The sequence below is a fragment of the Pongo pygmaeus genome, chromosome 6 (assembly GCF_028885625.2).
Source record: "Pongo pygmaeus isolate AG05252 chromosome 6, NHGRI_mPonPyg2-v2.0_pri, whole genome shotgun sequence".
NCBI lineage: Eukaryota > Metazoa > Chordata > Mammalia > Primates > Hominidae > Pongo > Pongo pygmaeus.
In genome coordinates, this window is record NC_072379.2 from 10,826,213 (window position 1) to 10,837,577 (window position 11,365).

Below are 11,365 nucleotides of genomic sequence, written 5' to 3' on the forward strand. Positions count from 1 at the left end.
TGCAGAGAGGGAGGGAGAGGTTATGGGAGTGCTGGCAGTGGAAATGGCTGGAGGTATGTCATTCCATCTGCAGACCAGGAAACAAGGGATGGCAGAGGGGACCGCACAGCCAGGCAGTGACAGGTGGGGGACACAAAGGGAGACACCCCCCCTGCCACCCATTGTCCTGGGGGTGCTGCCCAGGTTCCTGAGTGAGTGGTTGTGTCAGGTCACCTAAAGAACCCTTGGAAGCCCGTGAGGAGAGGAAACCCCCTTTCAACAAATGTGGAGAAAGGCGTGGATCAGAGTGTAACAGCTGAGGTCCCCGATGACTGTGTCCCGCTCCACGCAGGGCCCGGGGCACACAAGCCTCCTTGGTCCCCTCCTGTGGACATGGGACAAGGACCAAGGTCTCTTCCCCCTGAATATCCCATCCTCCCCAGCCTCCTGCCAACTGCCTGCCTTCCAGTGCCCCCAAGGACACAGGACGGAGGCTGGATAGAGGATTGCTTCGTGGACCTTTTCTGGGGACATGTGGACAGGCAGGGGCTACCAGCTCAGAGCGAAGACATCACAGATGTGTGAAAACACTGAAGATAGGGACACAGAAGCACCGAGCGTTAGGTGGCTGGAGTCACTGGATCACAGCATCTGGAGCCAAGGGTTTCCACTGTTCCCAGGTGTAATTCTTCCCCGCAGCCGTGCAAGGCGGGTGCCCCAGCTGTACTCACTTGGCTGCTCTGTGGGTCGCACAGTCAGTAAGAGGCAGAGCTGGGACAGGAGGCCAAGCAGGTAGGTGTCTTGATTCGGTGTCTTACCCTCTCTGGCCTCAGTCTTCTCATCTGTCAAATGGTATAATAATAGGATGTACTTCTCAGGGTTGCTGGGAGGGTTACACACGTGAGTGCACAGTGCCTGGGGCTCGGTGACTGTTCTCTAAGTGTTTGCTGCTATTTTTTTTCACTTAAGGAAACAACATCGAATAGGTTAAGCAGCCGGGGCTTGAATTTAGTCTTCTCTGCACCAAAGTTGCGCTGTGGACTCTTGGGCCGACGGTGATCTAGAGATTCCCAAGCCCCAGAGGCTTTGGGGAAGGCGGAGCCAGGAGAGGCTGCTCAGCTGTCAGTAGATGGCGCTGTGGGGCCACAAGGGCCGCCCTCGCTGCAAAAGCGCGTTGACGCACCAGGCTGTGCACAGACTAGGGTCTCCCCGCCCCGGGCCAGGCCCTGCACCAGATATGGCCCCAGGAGAGGGGGTGCCGCTTACCCTGTTTCCCTGATGAGGGATATGAAGGCTCAGAGAGGTTGAACCACTAGCCTTGAGGTCACACAGCTATGAGGCGCAGAGCTGGGGCTCGCCACCCCAGATGCCTCACTGAGATCTCCAGCCCCACCCCCATCCCACCCCTCACCCTGGCCCTCCAGAGGCCACAGTGACTCCCTGGCGCTTGATGGGAGCCAGGCGCACCCGTCCTCCCCCCATGGCTGGACATTCCAATGAAGCTGAAGCCACCAGCTTTGAAGTGAGAGCTAAACCCGGATTAGGGCGGCTCCAGGCTGGCCTCTCCTTCCCAGCCCCATTGCCAGGCCCACGCCCACCAACCACGTCAGGCCAGAGTCCTGGCGGCGCAAAGGGGTCTGGGGCCCAGAGGGGGCAGGACTTGCCCCGCACAACACAGTCCCTCTCATTGATGCTGTCTGCTAAGAAGCCTTGGGGGCCCCCACGACCTGCTACTAGCCTGAAACCCCACGTCACGCGGGTGCCAGCACAGAAACTCCCACGGGGCTGGGAGGCTGTGTGTCCGTCTGTCTGTGAGCAGCCACACTTCCCTGGCCTCATCCTGCCTGTTTGGGTCCCAGGATCAAGCCTCTTTATTCAAGGAGATTTGGACTCAAGACTGGAAGATGACACTGGTATAGTGAAGCTACACCAGTTCTGGAACCCGTGTTCCAGAAGGTTCTAGAACATCCGCCTTCAAATTAATCTCTCACAGCCTCTTCTCCAGAATTCAGCTCTTTCCAGACTTCACTTTTTTATTTTTTATTTTATTTTATTTTATTTTATTTTATTTTATTTTACAGAGTCTCGCTCTGTCGCCTAGGCTGGAGTGCAGTGGTACAATCTTGGCTCACTGCAACCTCCACCACCAGGGTTCAAGTGATTCTCCTGCCTCAGCCTCCCAGGTAGCTGTGATTACAGGCATGAGCCACCACACCCAGCCTTATTTTATCATTATCTTTTTGAGACGGAGTCTTGCTCTGCCGCCCAGGCTGGAGTACACTGGTGCAATCTCTGCTCACTGCAACCTCTGCCCCCTGCTGGGTTCAAGTGATTCTCCCGCCTCAGTCTTCCGAGTAGCTGGGATTACAGGCATGTGCCACCACGCCCGGCTAATTTTTATATTTTTAGTAGAGACAGGGTTTCACCACGTTGGCCAAGCTGGTCTCAAACTCCTGACCTCAGGTAATTCGCTCACCTAGGCCTCCCAGAGTGCTGGGATTACAGGTGTGAGCCACCGCGCCCGGCCTTTTCCCAGACTTCAGTGATTCCCATTTCACTTTCATGACTTTTTTTTTTGTAGCTAAATATTGTTTACATTTATCTTTTTCCTTAAATCGACTCTATACATATGTTTATTTTAAAGAAAGCTTTTATAAAAAAGGAACCTTGCTATCAAAAATGAAAAGCTAGTCCCCTGTGCCACGTACAGACAATATATATAAAAATGCATGCCACGACTGGGCACAGTGGCTCATGCCTGTAATCCCAGCACTTTCGGAAGCCAAGGTGGGTGGATCATGAGGTCAGGAGTTCGAGACAAGCCCGGCCAACATAGTGAAACCCTGTCTCTACTAAAAATACAAAAATCAGCCAGGTGTGGTGGCAGGTGCCTGTAATCCTAGCTACTCGGGAGGCTGAGGCAGGAGAATTGCTTGAACCCAGGAGGCAGAGGTTGCAGCGAGCTGAGGTCGTGCCACTGCACTCCAGCCTGGGCGACAATGCAAGGCTCCATCTCAAAAAAAAAAAAAAAAAAAAAAAAAATTGCGTACCACGAAAACGGAACAATGCCGTTCAATTCTGGCTGGCTGCCGGGGCCTAAGGAAGGCTGTCAGCCTGGTGTCTGCTCCCCTGCTAAAGAGGGCAGTAGGCTGGTCAGAGAGCTGTCCGCAGCAAATCCAGCCTCTCTCCTTGATGCAGCCAGGAGAGAACATTGTGGAAGAAGACTCCCTTTCAGCATCTTTCATTTGGAGACTGGTCATCATCTCCTCTTTGTCTGCATTTCTCCCACCCATTCTTCAAGTTATCACCTCCTCCAGGAAGCCCTCCAGGCTGAAAAGGGCATCTCCAACTGTGCTTCTTCAGCTCCACAGGCATTTCCTGACTTGGCATTTGTCATCCTGGTTTAATAAATCACATTTCTGGTTATGTCACTCCCAAGGGAGTGAAAGTGTCCCTTTTTTTATTCCTTAGAGACAGGGTCTTGCCTTATCACCCAGGCTAGAGTGCAGTGGGACAATCATAGCTCACTGCAGCCTCCAATTCCTGGGCTCAATCAATCCTCTTGCCTCAGCCTCCCAAGTAGCTGGGACTCCAGGCACACACCACCACACCTACCTTTTTTTTTTTTCAGAGATGGGGTCTCACTATGTTGCCCAGGCTGGTCTCAAACTCCTGGCCTCAAGCAGTCCTCCTGCCTCGGCCTCCCAAAGTACTGGGATTACACACGTGAGCCACCGCACCCAGCAAGGGCCAAACCTTTACCATGGCCCACACGGTTGTGGGCCACTCCCTTCTATCCGCCACAGCCTGTCCTCTGGCGGTCTACCTTTCTGCCACCTTGAGTCCTTCTTACATCATGATGTCCTCACTGGTCATGGTGTCGGCCTTCTCCTGGATATAAGCTCATTGTGGTCTGGTGAGGTGTGATCTGTCCACCCTTGGGTCCCAAGGCCTAGCCTGCTTGAAGGAGGAGAGCAGCCTGGAAACTTAGCATCGTCACTGTCTCCATTTTCCAAATGGAGAAGCTGAGTCCCAGTGAGGTTGGTGACTTTCCCAGGGTCACCCATCTAGCCGTGGCAGACCTGGATGCAAACCCAGGCCTCCGGGGCCAGCAGGGATCCACTCTCCCCTAAACTCCCTCCCTCTCAGGGTTCTACTTCACCTTGATCAAGCGAGACGTTGTGTTTGAGAGAGACAGGAAGAGAAAAACAGACAGGGACAGACCCCTGGGACCCCCAGAGGCCCAAGCCAACCCCCAGCCAGACTGAAATCCTTAGCCCAGCCCGGGCCTCAGCTCACAGCAGGCATGGAGTACAATTTCCCAACCAGACTCTAGCTATGGGGGCACCCCCTCGGAACCTCACCGCATGCCTTCACCAGCCCCTGAGGCCTGAAATTCCATGAGGACATTTCATTGCCCTGAAGTGTGGTGTCCCAGGCTAAAGACACCATCAGCCCCTAGTCCCCACTCCCACCCCAGCCACATCCTGGCTGTGAAAAAGGTGCAGCCGCTCCCAGGATTGCCAGAAAAACAGAGTGATGGTGGAAGCCGGTGCCAGGCAGGGTCCCTCCACCAGCCACGCTGTCCTGGGAGGGGCCCCACCCTCCTGCGGTCAGCAGAGGATCTCTGGGAGAGTCGCCGCCCCGCCAGCTCCAAGCCCCTGGGGTCCGTCCTGGAAAGACCTTCAAAGGACTTGGCCATTCTTGAGTGAGTGCCAGGATGGAATCTGCTCCCAGAGTCAATTTAAGCAGACACACGGGCGGAAGGAATTTGCCGTTTCTCTTAACAGCGACCCCCTCATGATTTATGCGGGGGCCACTGTCCGAAGGCCCCCGGCTGATGGATCCCGAGCGGAAAAATGAAATGCCAAGACCCAGGCGTCTTGCTGGGCTAATTACTCTCAATGAGACCCAGCTGGCTGTGGGAGCCGGCGGCGCCGGGGCAGGCCCGGATCCCTGTACCCAGCTCCCTGGGGCTACAAAGGCCTGTCCCAACCCTGCCTGTGTTCCCTGTCTGTCACCTACCAGGCCAAGTCTGGGGCTACCAGGGATTCTAGGAGAGCCACTTTGGCCAGATAACAAGATGCATCACCTTGGATGCTGCCAAGCAAGCCCAGGACTGGCCATGGCCTTGGGTTTGCTGCTGCCCTGGGGGGTACAGATTCCTTAAGACACCAGGGGCCCTGGGGTTCCATTCTGCTTATGGGAAGTCTAAGGCCTAGACAGACAGGGAAAGTACCCTGAAGCCTCCAGGAGGCTCAGGAATAATTGCAATTCCAGCCTCAGCTTCTGCCCTGCAGTGTCTTGGAGGCCCAGAGCCACAGAGCTGCTTCCAGATAACTCCCGTGATTCAGGGCTGGCTCTCTGGGTGTCCTGGAGCCAGTCAAATATTTCCCAAGAGCCTCCTCCATGCCAGGCCCCACGTAGGGTGCTGGGGGCATAGCCATGGGCAAAATCCAGCCTACTCCCTGCCCTCAGGGACTTATGGCACTCTGGGGGAAGACAGACACCACTTACCAAAAAGCGAAAGTTCTTAGTGCCATGAAACTATATGGAAAGTGATTTGGCCTATTCCGCTGTCAGGGCCTTAGGATACGCTGCTGATCTGAGACCAGAAAGCTGAGTAGGGAGTGTGATGGTTAATACTGGGTGTCAACTTGATTGGATTGAAGGATGCAAAGTATTGATCCTGGGTGCATCTGTGAGGGTGTTGCCAAAGGAGATTAACATTTGAGTCAGTGGACTGGGAAAGGCAGACCTACCCTCAATCTGGGTGGGCACCATCTAATCAGCTGCCGGTACGGCCAAAATACAAAGCAGGCAGAAGAATGTGAAAAGACTAGACTGGCCTAGCCTTCCAGCCTATATCCTTCTCCCACGCTGGATGCTTCCCGCCCTCGAACATCGGATTCCAAGTTCTTCAGCTTTGGGACTCAGACTGGCTTCCTTGCTCCTCAGCTTGCAGATGGCCTATTGTGGGACCTTGTGATCCTGTGAGTTAATACTTAATAAACTCCCCTTTATGTATATCTATATCTCTCTCTATATATATATTCTATTTTATATAATATGTTATATAATATATATTATATAATTCTTTGTATATATAATTTTATATATATATCCTATTAGTTCTTTCCCTTGTGATCCTGTGAGTTACTGCTTAATAAACTCCCCTTTATATATATATCCTATCCTATTATATATAATATATATAATAATTCTTTATATATATAATTCTCTATATATAATAATTCTCTCTATATATATATCCCATTAGTTCTTTCCCTTGTGATCCTGTGAGTTACTACTTAATCAACGCCCCTTTATATATATATCCTATCCTATTATATATAATATATATAATAATTCTTTATATATATAATTCTCTCTATATAATAATTCTCTCTATATATATCTCCCATTAGTTCTTTCCCTTGTGATCCTGTGAGTTAATACTTAATAAACTCCCCTCTCTCTCTATATATATATCCTATTTTATATATATATCCTATCCTATTATATATATATATCCTATTAGTTCTTTCCCTCTAAGAACCCTGACTAATACAGGAGGGACTGGGCAAAGGGGGCAGGGAGTGTTCCAGGCAGAGGGAGCAGCACGAGCAAGACTCTGCAACAGGAGGAAACGTAGGGCCCCCAGTGAAACTGTGCAGCTGGAACCCAGAGCCCAGGGCATGGTGCTGCAGGGAAGTTCAAGAGGCCAGCAAGGGGTTCTTTTGTTTGTTTTGTTTTATTATTTCTTTTAGAGATAGGGTCTTGCTTTGTTTCCGAGGCTGGTCTTGAATTCCGGGGCTCAAGCAGTCTTCCCACCCTGGCCTCCCAAAGTGCTAGGATTACAGGTGTGAGCCACCGCACCCCGCCACGTTCTTGTGCCGTTAAAAAGGTGCTTCCAGAAAGAACTCTGGAAAGACAGTGTGTCCATCCACATGCTCATTCTTGCTGATTTCTCTCTGGCTTTTGGGAGCCTCAGCCCTCCACCCCTGGAAGGGCAGCTCTGTGGATTACCCCAGTTACCGGGACCAGAGGAAGAACTGGAGAGCCTGGGGTCATCCAGGTATTCCTCAAGGACTGGACAGAAAGGTGTGGCTATTGAAGGCAGCTGGTCGTGTGCCCAGGTCAGGGGCAGTGGAGACCACCAATGAACCAAAGCTTGGGAGAGAGGGGCCTCCAGGAGGCCATGCTGTGTAACTCCCAAGAGTGGCAGAGACCAGGGAGTTGGAGCCACCAGCAGCCTCACAGTCGGCTTGTGCCTTCTGAGAGGCCCCCTGCTTTTCTTTTCCCTGGGGCCCCACTGGAGTCTCGTCACTCCCATGCCTGTAGCCTACCCCCATCCTGGTATCTCCCAGCCAGAGACCGTTGAGGGCAGAGGTGTGGTGTTACTGGTGTTATTGATCACCCTTTCTGAGCACTGGTACAGAGGAGGTATAGACAAGTGGAGACACTGAGGACAGAGGAATAAATGAGATGAATGCCCCTGGCCTCCTCTCTGAGCTGACGTGGAGTCCCTCTGGCCTTCCCTGCCGACTGGCCCTGTGTCTTGGAGGAGCCGGGCTCCTGCAGGTGGGCAGGCCTAGCTGCAGGGAGCAGCTGGCAAGCAGTTGCCTGTGGCCTACGGTGCCTTGGCTCTGGCTTGGTTCTGCGGGGCACAAACAGGTCTGACAAGTTCCTCAGCAGCAGAGACAGGGCTCGGTCCATGATTTCCAGGAAAGTCAAAGTCTTGGAGAGCAAGCGGAGCCAGGCTGGGGGTGGAGGGAGGAGCTCCTCTGCCACGTACCTGTCCCCTGTGTCCTGAGCCCAGAGCTCCAGACTGATGGTGGTGCTTCTCTCTCCCGCCTCCCACAGAGGGAACAGGAACTCAGCAGTGGGGGAAGAGGAAGGGAGACCTTTCACTGTGGCCGAGGGGTTGGGGAGTGTGGCGCCTGTGGTTAAGCAGCTACCGTCAAAGCCAGGGCTGGCCCTCTGTAGGGTCCAACATGCCACCCTCCCTGGCCTCCTTCCTCCTGGCCTCTCAGGTCTGAATTCTACCCTCAACCCACAGCCTCCAATCCTTGGCTGCAGGGACCTCCTCCCTCAGCCTCAGCCACCGTATTCCAGGGTCACACCTTAGACCTGCTCTTCTCTTCCTTAAACACTCGGTTCTTGTTTCTTACTTTTCTTTCCTTTCCCTCCCTCCCTCCCTCCCTTCCCTCCCTCCCTCTCTCTTTCTTTCTTTCTTTTTCTCTTTCTCTCTCTCTCTTTCTTTCTCTCTCTCTTTCTTTCTTTTTCTTTCTTTCTCTGTCTTCCTTCCTCACTCCCTTCCTCCCTCCCTCCCTTCCTTCCTTCCCTCCTTTCTTTCTTTTCTTTTCTTCTCTTTCTTTCTTTCTTTCTTTCTTTCTTTTTCTTTCTTTCTTTCTTTCTTTCTGTCTTCCTCCCTTCCTCCCTCCCTCCCTTCCTCCCTCCCTCCCTTCCTCCCTCCCTCCCTTCCTCCCTCCCTCCCTTCCTCCCTCCCTTCCTCCCTCCCTCTTTTCCTCCCTCCCTTCCTCCCTCCTCCGTTCTTTCCTTCTTTCCTCCTTTCCTTTCTTTTCTTTATTTTTTTTTCTTTTCTTTTTGTTGAGACAGGGCCTCAGGGTCTCTCTCTGTCACCCAGGCTGGAGTGCAGTGGTGCAATCACAACTCACTGCAGCCTTGAACTCCTGGGCTCAAGTGATTCTCCTGCCTCAGCCTCCCAAGTAGCTGGGACTACAGGTGTGTGCCACCACACCAGGCTAGTTTTCTTGTATTTTTAGTAGAGATGATGTTTGGCCATGTTGGCTGGGCTGGTCTCAAATTTCTGACCTCATGTGATCTGCCTGCCTCGGCCTCCCAGGGGCTGGGGTTACAGGCATGAGCCACTGCATCTGCCCAACAGTTGCTTAGGTATAACACCCAAAGCACAAGCAGAAATAGCTAAAATAGACTTCATCAAAATTTAAAACTGTTGTGCATCAAAGGGCACTATCAAGAGAGTAAAAATACATCCCACAGAATGGGAGAAAATATTTGCAAATCACATATCTAAAAGGGTCCAGGCTGGGCATGGTGGGCTCACGCCTGTAATCCCAGCATTTTGGGAAGCCAAGATGGGAGGACTGGTTGAGCCCAGGAGCTCAAGACCAGCCTGGGCAGCTCTCCAAGTAAATAAAAAAATAATAAAATAAAATAATATAAAAATTAACCAGGTGGGGTGGCTCATGCTTATAGTCCCAGCTACTTGGGAGGCTGAGGTGGGAGGATTGCTTAAGCCCGGGAGATTGAGGCTGCAGTGAGCTGTGATGGTGCCACTGCACTCCAGCCCTGGGTGACAGAGTGAGACCCTGTCTCAAAAATAAATAAATAGACAAATAAATTAAAATAAAAAGATCTAGTATCTAGAATATATAAAGAACTTCTATAACTCAGCAACAAAAAAGTGTAACACAATTTTAAAATGAGCAATGAACCTGAACAGATTTCTCCCAAGAAGAGATACAAATGGCCAATAAAAACATAAGATGCTCAATGTCATTATCCATTATAGAAACGCAAATCAAAACCCAAATGAAATACCACTTCATACCCACTAAGATGGTTATAATTTTGGAGAAAAAAAAACAGAAAATAACAAGTGTTGGCAAAGATGTGGAAAAATTGAAACCCTTGTACATCACTGGTGGGAATACAAAATGGTATAACCTTTTTGAAAAGCAATTTGGCAATTCCTCAGAAGGTTAAATATAGACTTACCATATGAACCAGTAATTTCACTCCTAGGTATATGCCTAAGAGAATTGAAAACATATATTTACACAAAAACTTGTACACAAATGTTCATAGTAGCGTTATCCATAATAGCTAACAGAAATATCTCAAATGTGCATCAACTGATGAATAAACAAAATGTGATCTATCCATAAAATGGAATCTTATCTGGCTATAGAAAAGAATGAAGCCAGGTGCGGTGGCTCACGCCTGTAATCCCAGCAATTTGGAAGGCTGAGGCGGGCAGATCACCTGAGGTCAGGAGTTCGAGACCAGCCTGGCCAACATGGCGAAACCCCATCTCTACTAAAAATACAAAATTAACCAGATGTGGTGGCACACGCCTGTAATCTCAGCTATTCGGGAGGCTGAGGCAGGAGAATCACTCGAACCCAGGAGGCGGAGGTTGCAGTGAGCTGAGATCATGCCACTGCACTCCAGCCTGGGCAACAGAGTGAGACTGTCTAAAAAAAAAAACAAAAACTGGGTTTTATGGTATGTGAATTGTATCTCAATAAAAAGGTTTTTTTTAAAGTATGCACTCTTTTGCCTCTTTTTCCATACAACATAGTACATATGAGCAATCAACGAAGCTGTTGTGTACATCAGTAGTTTATTCTTATTGCCATGTGGTATTCCCATGTATGAGTGCCCTATCATTTATTTATTTATTTATTTACTTATTTATTTTTTCAGACAGGGTCTCGCTGTCTTCCAGGCTGGAGTGCAGTGGTGTGATCATAGCTCACTGCAGCTGCCAACTCCTGAGCTCAAGTGATCCTCCCACCTCAGCCTCCTGAATAGCTGGGACTATAGGCATGCGCCACCATGCCAGGCTAATCTTTAATTTTTTTTTTTTTTTTTTTTTTTGTAGAGATGGGGTCTTGCTATGTTGCCGGGACTGGTCTCAAACTCCTGGCGTCAAGCAATCCTCCTGCCTCGGCCTCCCAAAGCTCTGGGACTACAGGCCTGAGCCACTGTGCCTGGCCTCTTTTCAGATCGTTATGGCCATTTGGATATTATTCTTGTCATCTACCTTTTTTGGGGTTATAATCTATTATAGATATGTAGGATTTTAAAAAAAATATCTTCTGGATATGAGATCTTGTCACGATCTATGTGTTGCCGGTATCTTTTCTCGTCCAGTGCCTTTTTGCATTCTTAATTGCATCCTCTGGTGAGCAGAAGTTTTTAATTTTGATGAAGTCCAATTTATCCACTTTTATGGTCAGAGCTATGTGTGTCCCGTTTAAGAAATCCTTGCCTACCCCCTAAACATCCCTTGAAGCTACCTCTTCCCTTCTGACGTCTTCGCCTCTAGCCAGCTCTTTACAGCCAGTTTTCTCCCATGCTTCTCCATTCTTCTCCCACCGATGTCTCCCACGTCCCCACCCCACTTTTTGCCCCCTCCTCTGCCTTCCTCACTGCAGTCAGCACCATCTCCTGCCCAGGGACAGTCCTGGCTCCTCTGAGAGTCCCTGGGACCAGCACAGCCTCTGGCACGCACTAGGTGCTTAATAAAAGCTCCATAAATGAAGGCAATATCCTGTGGCTTAGCTGGGAGTCGTTAAAACTGTCAATTAGCTCTAAACACCAGCTCCTCGGG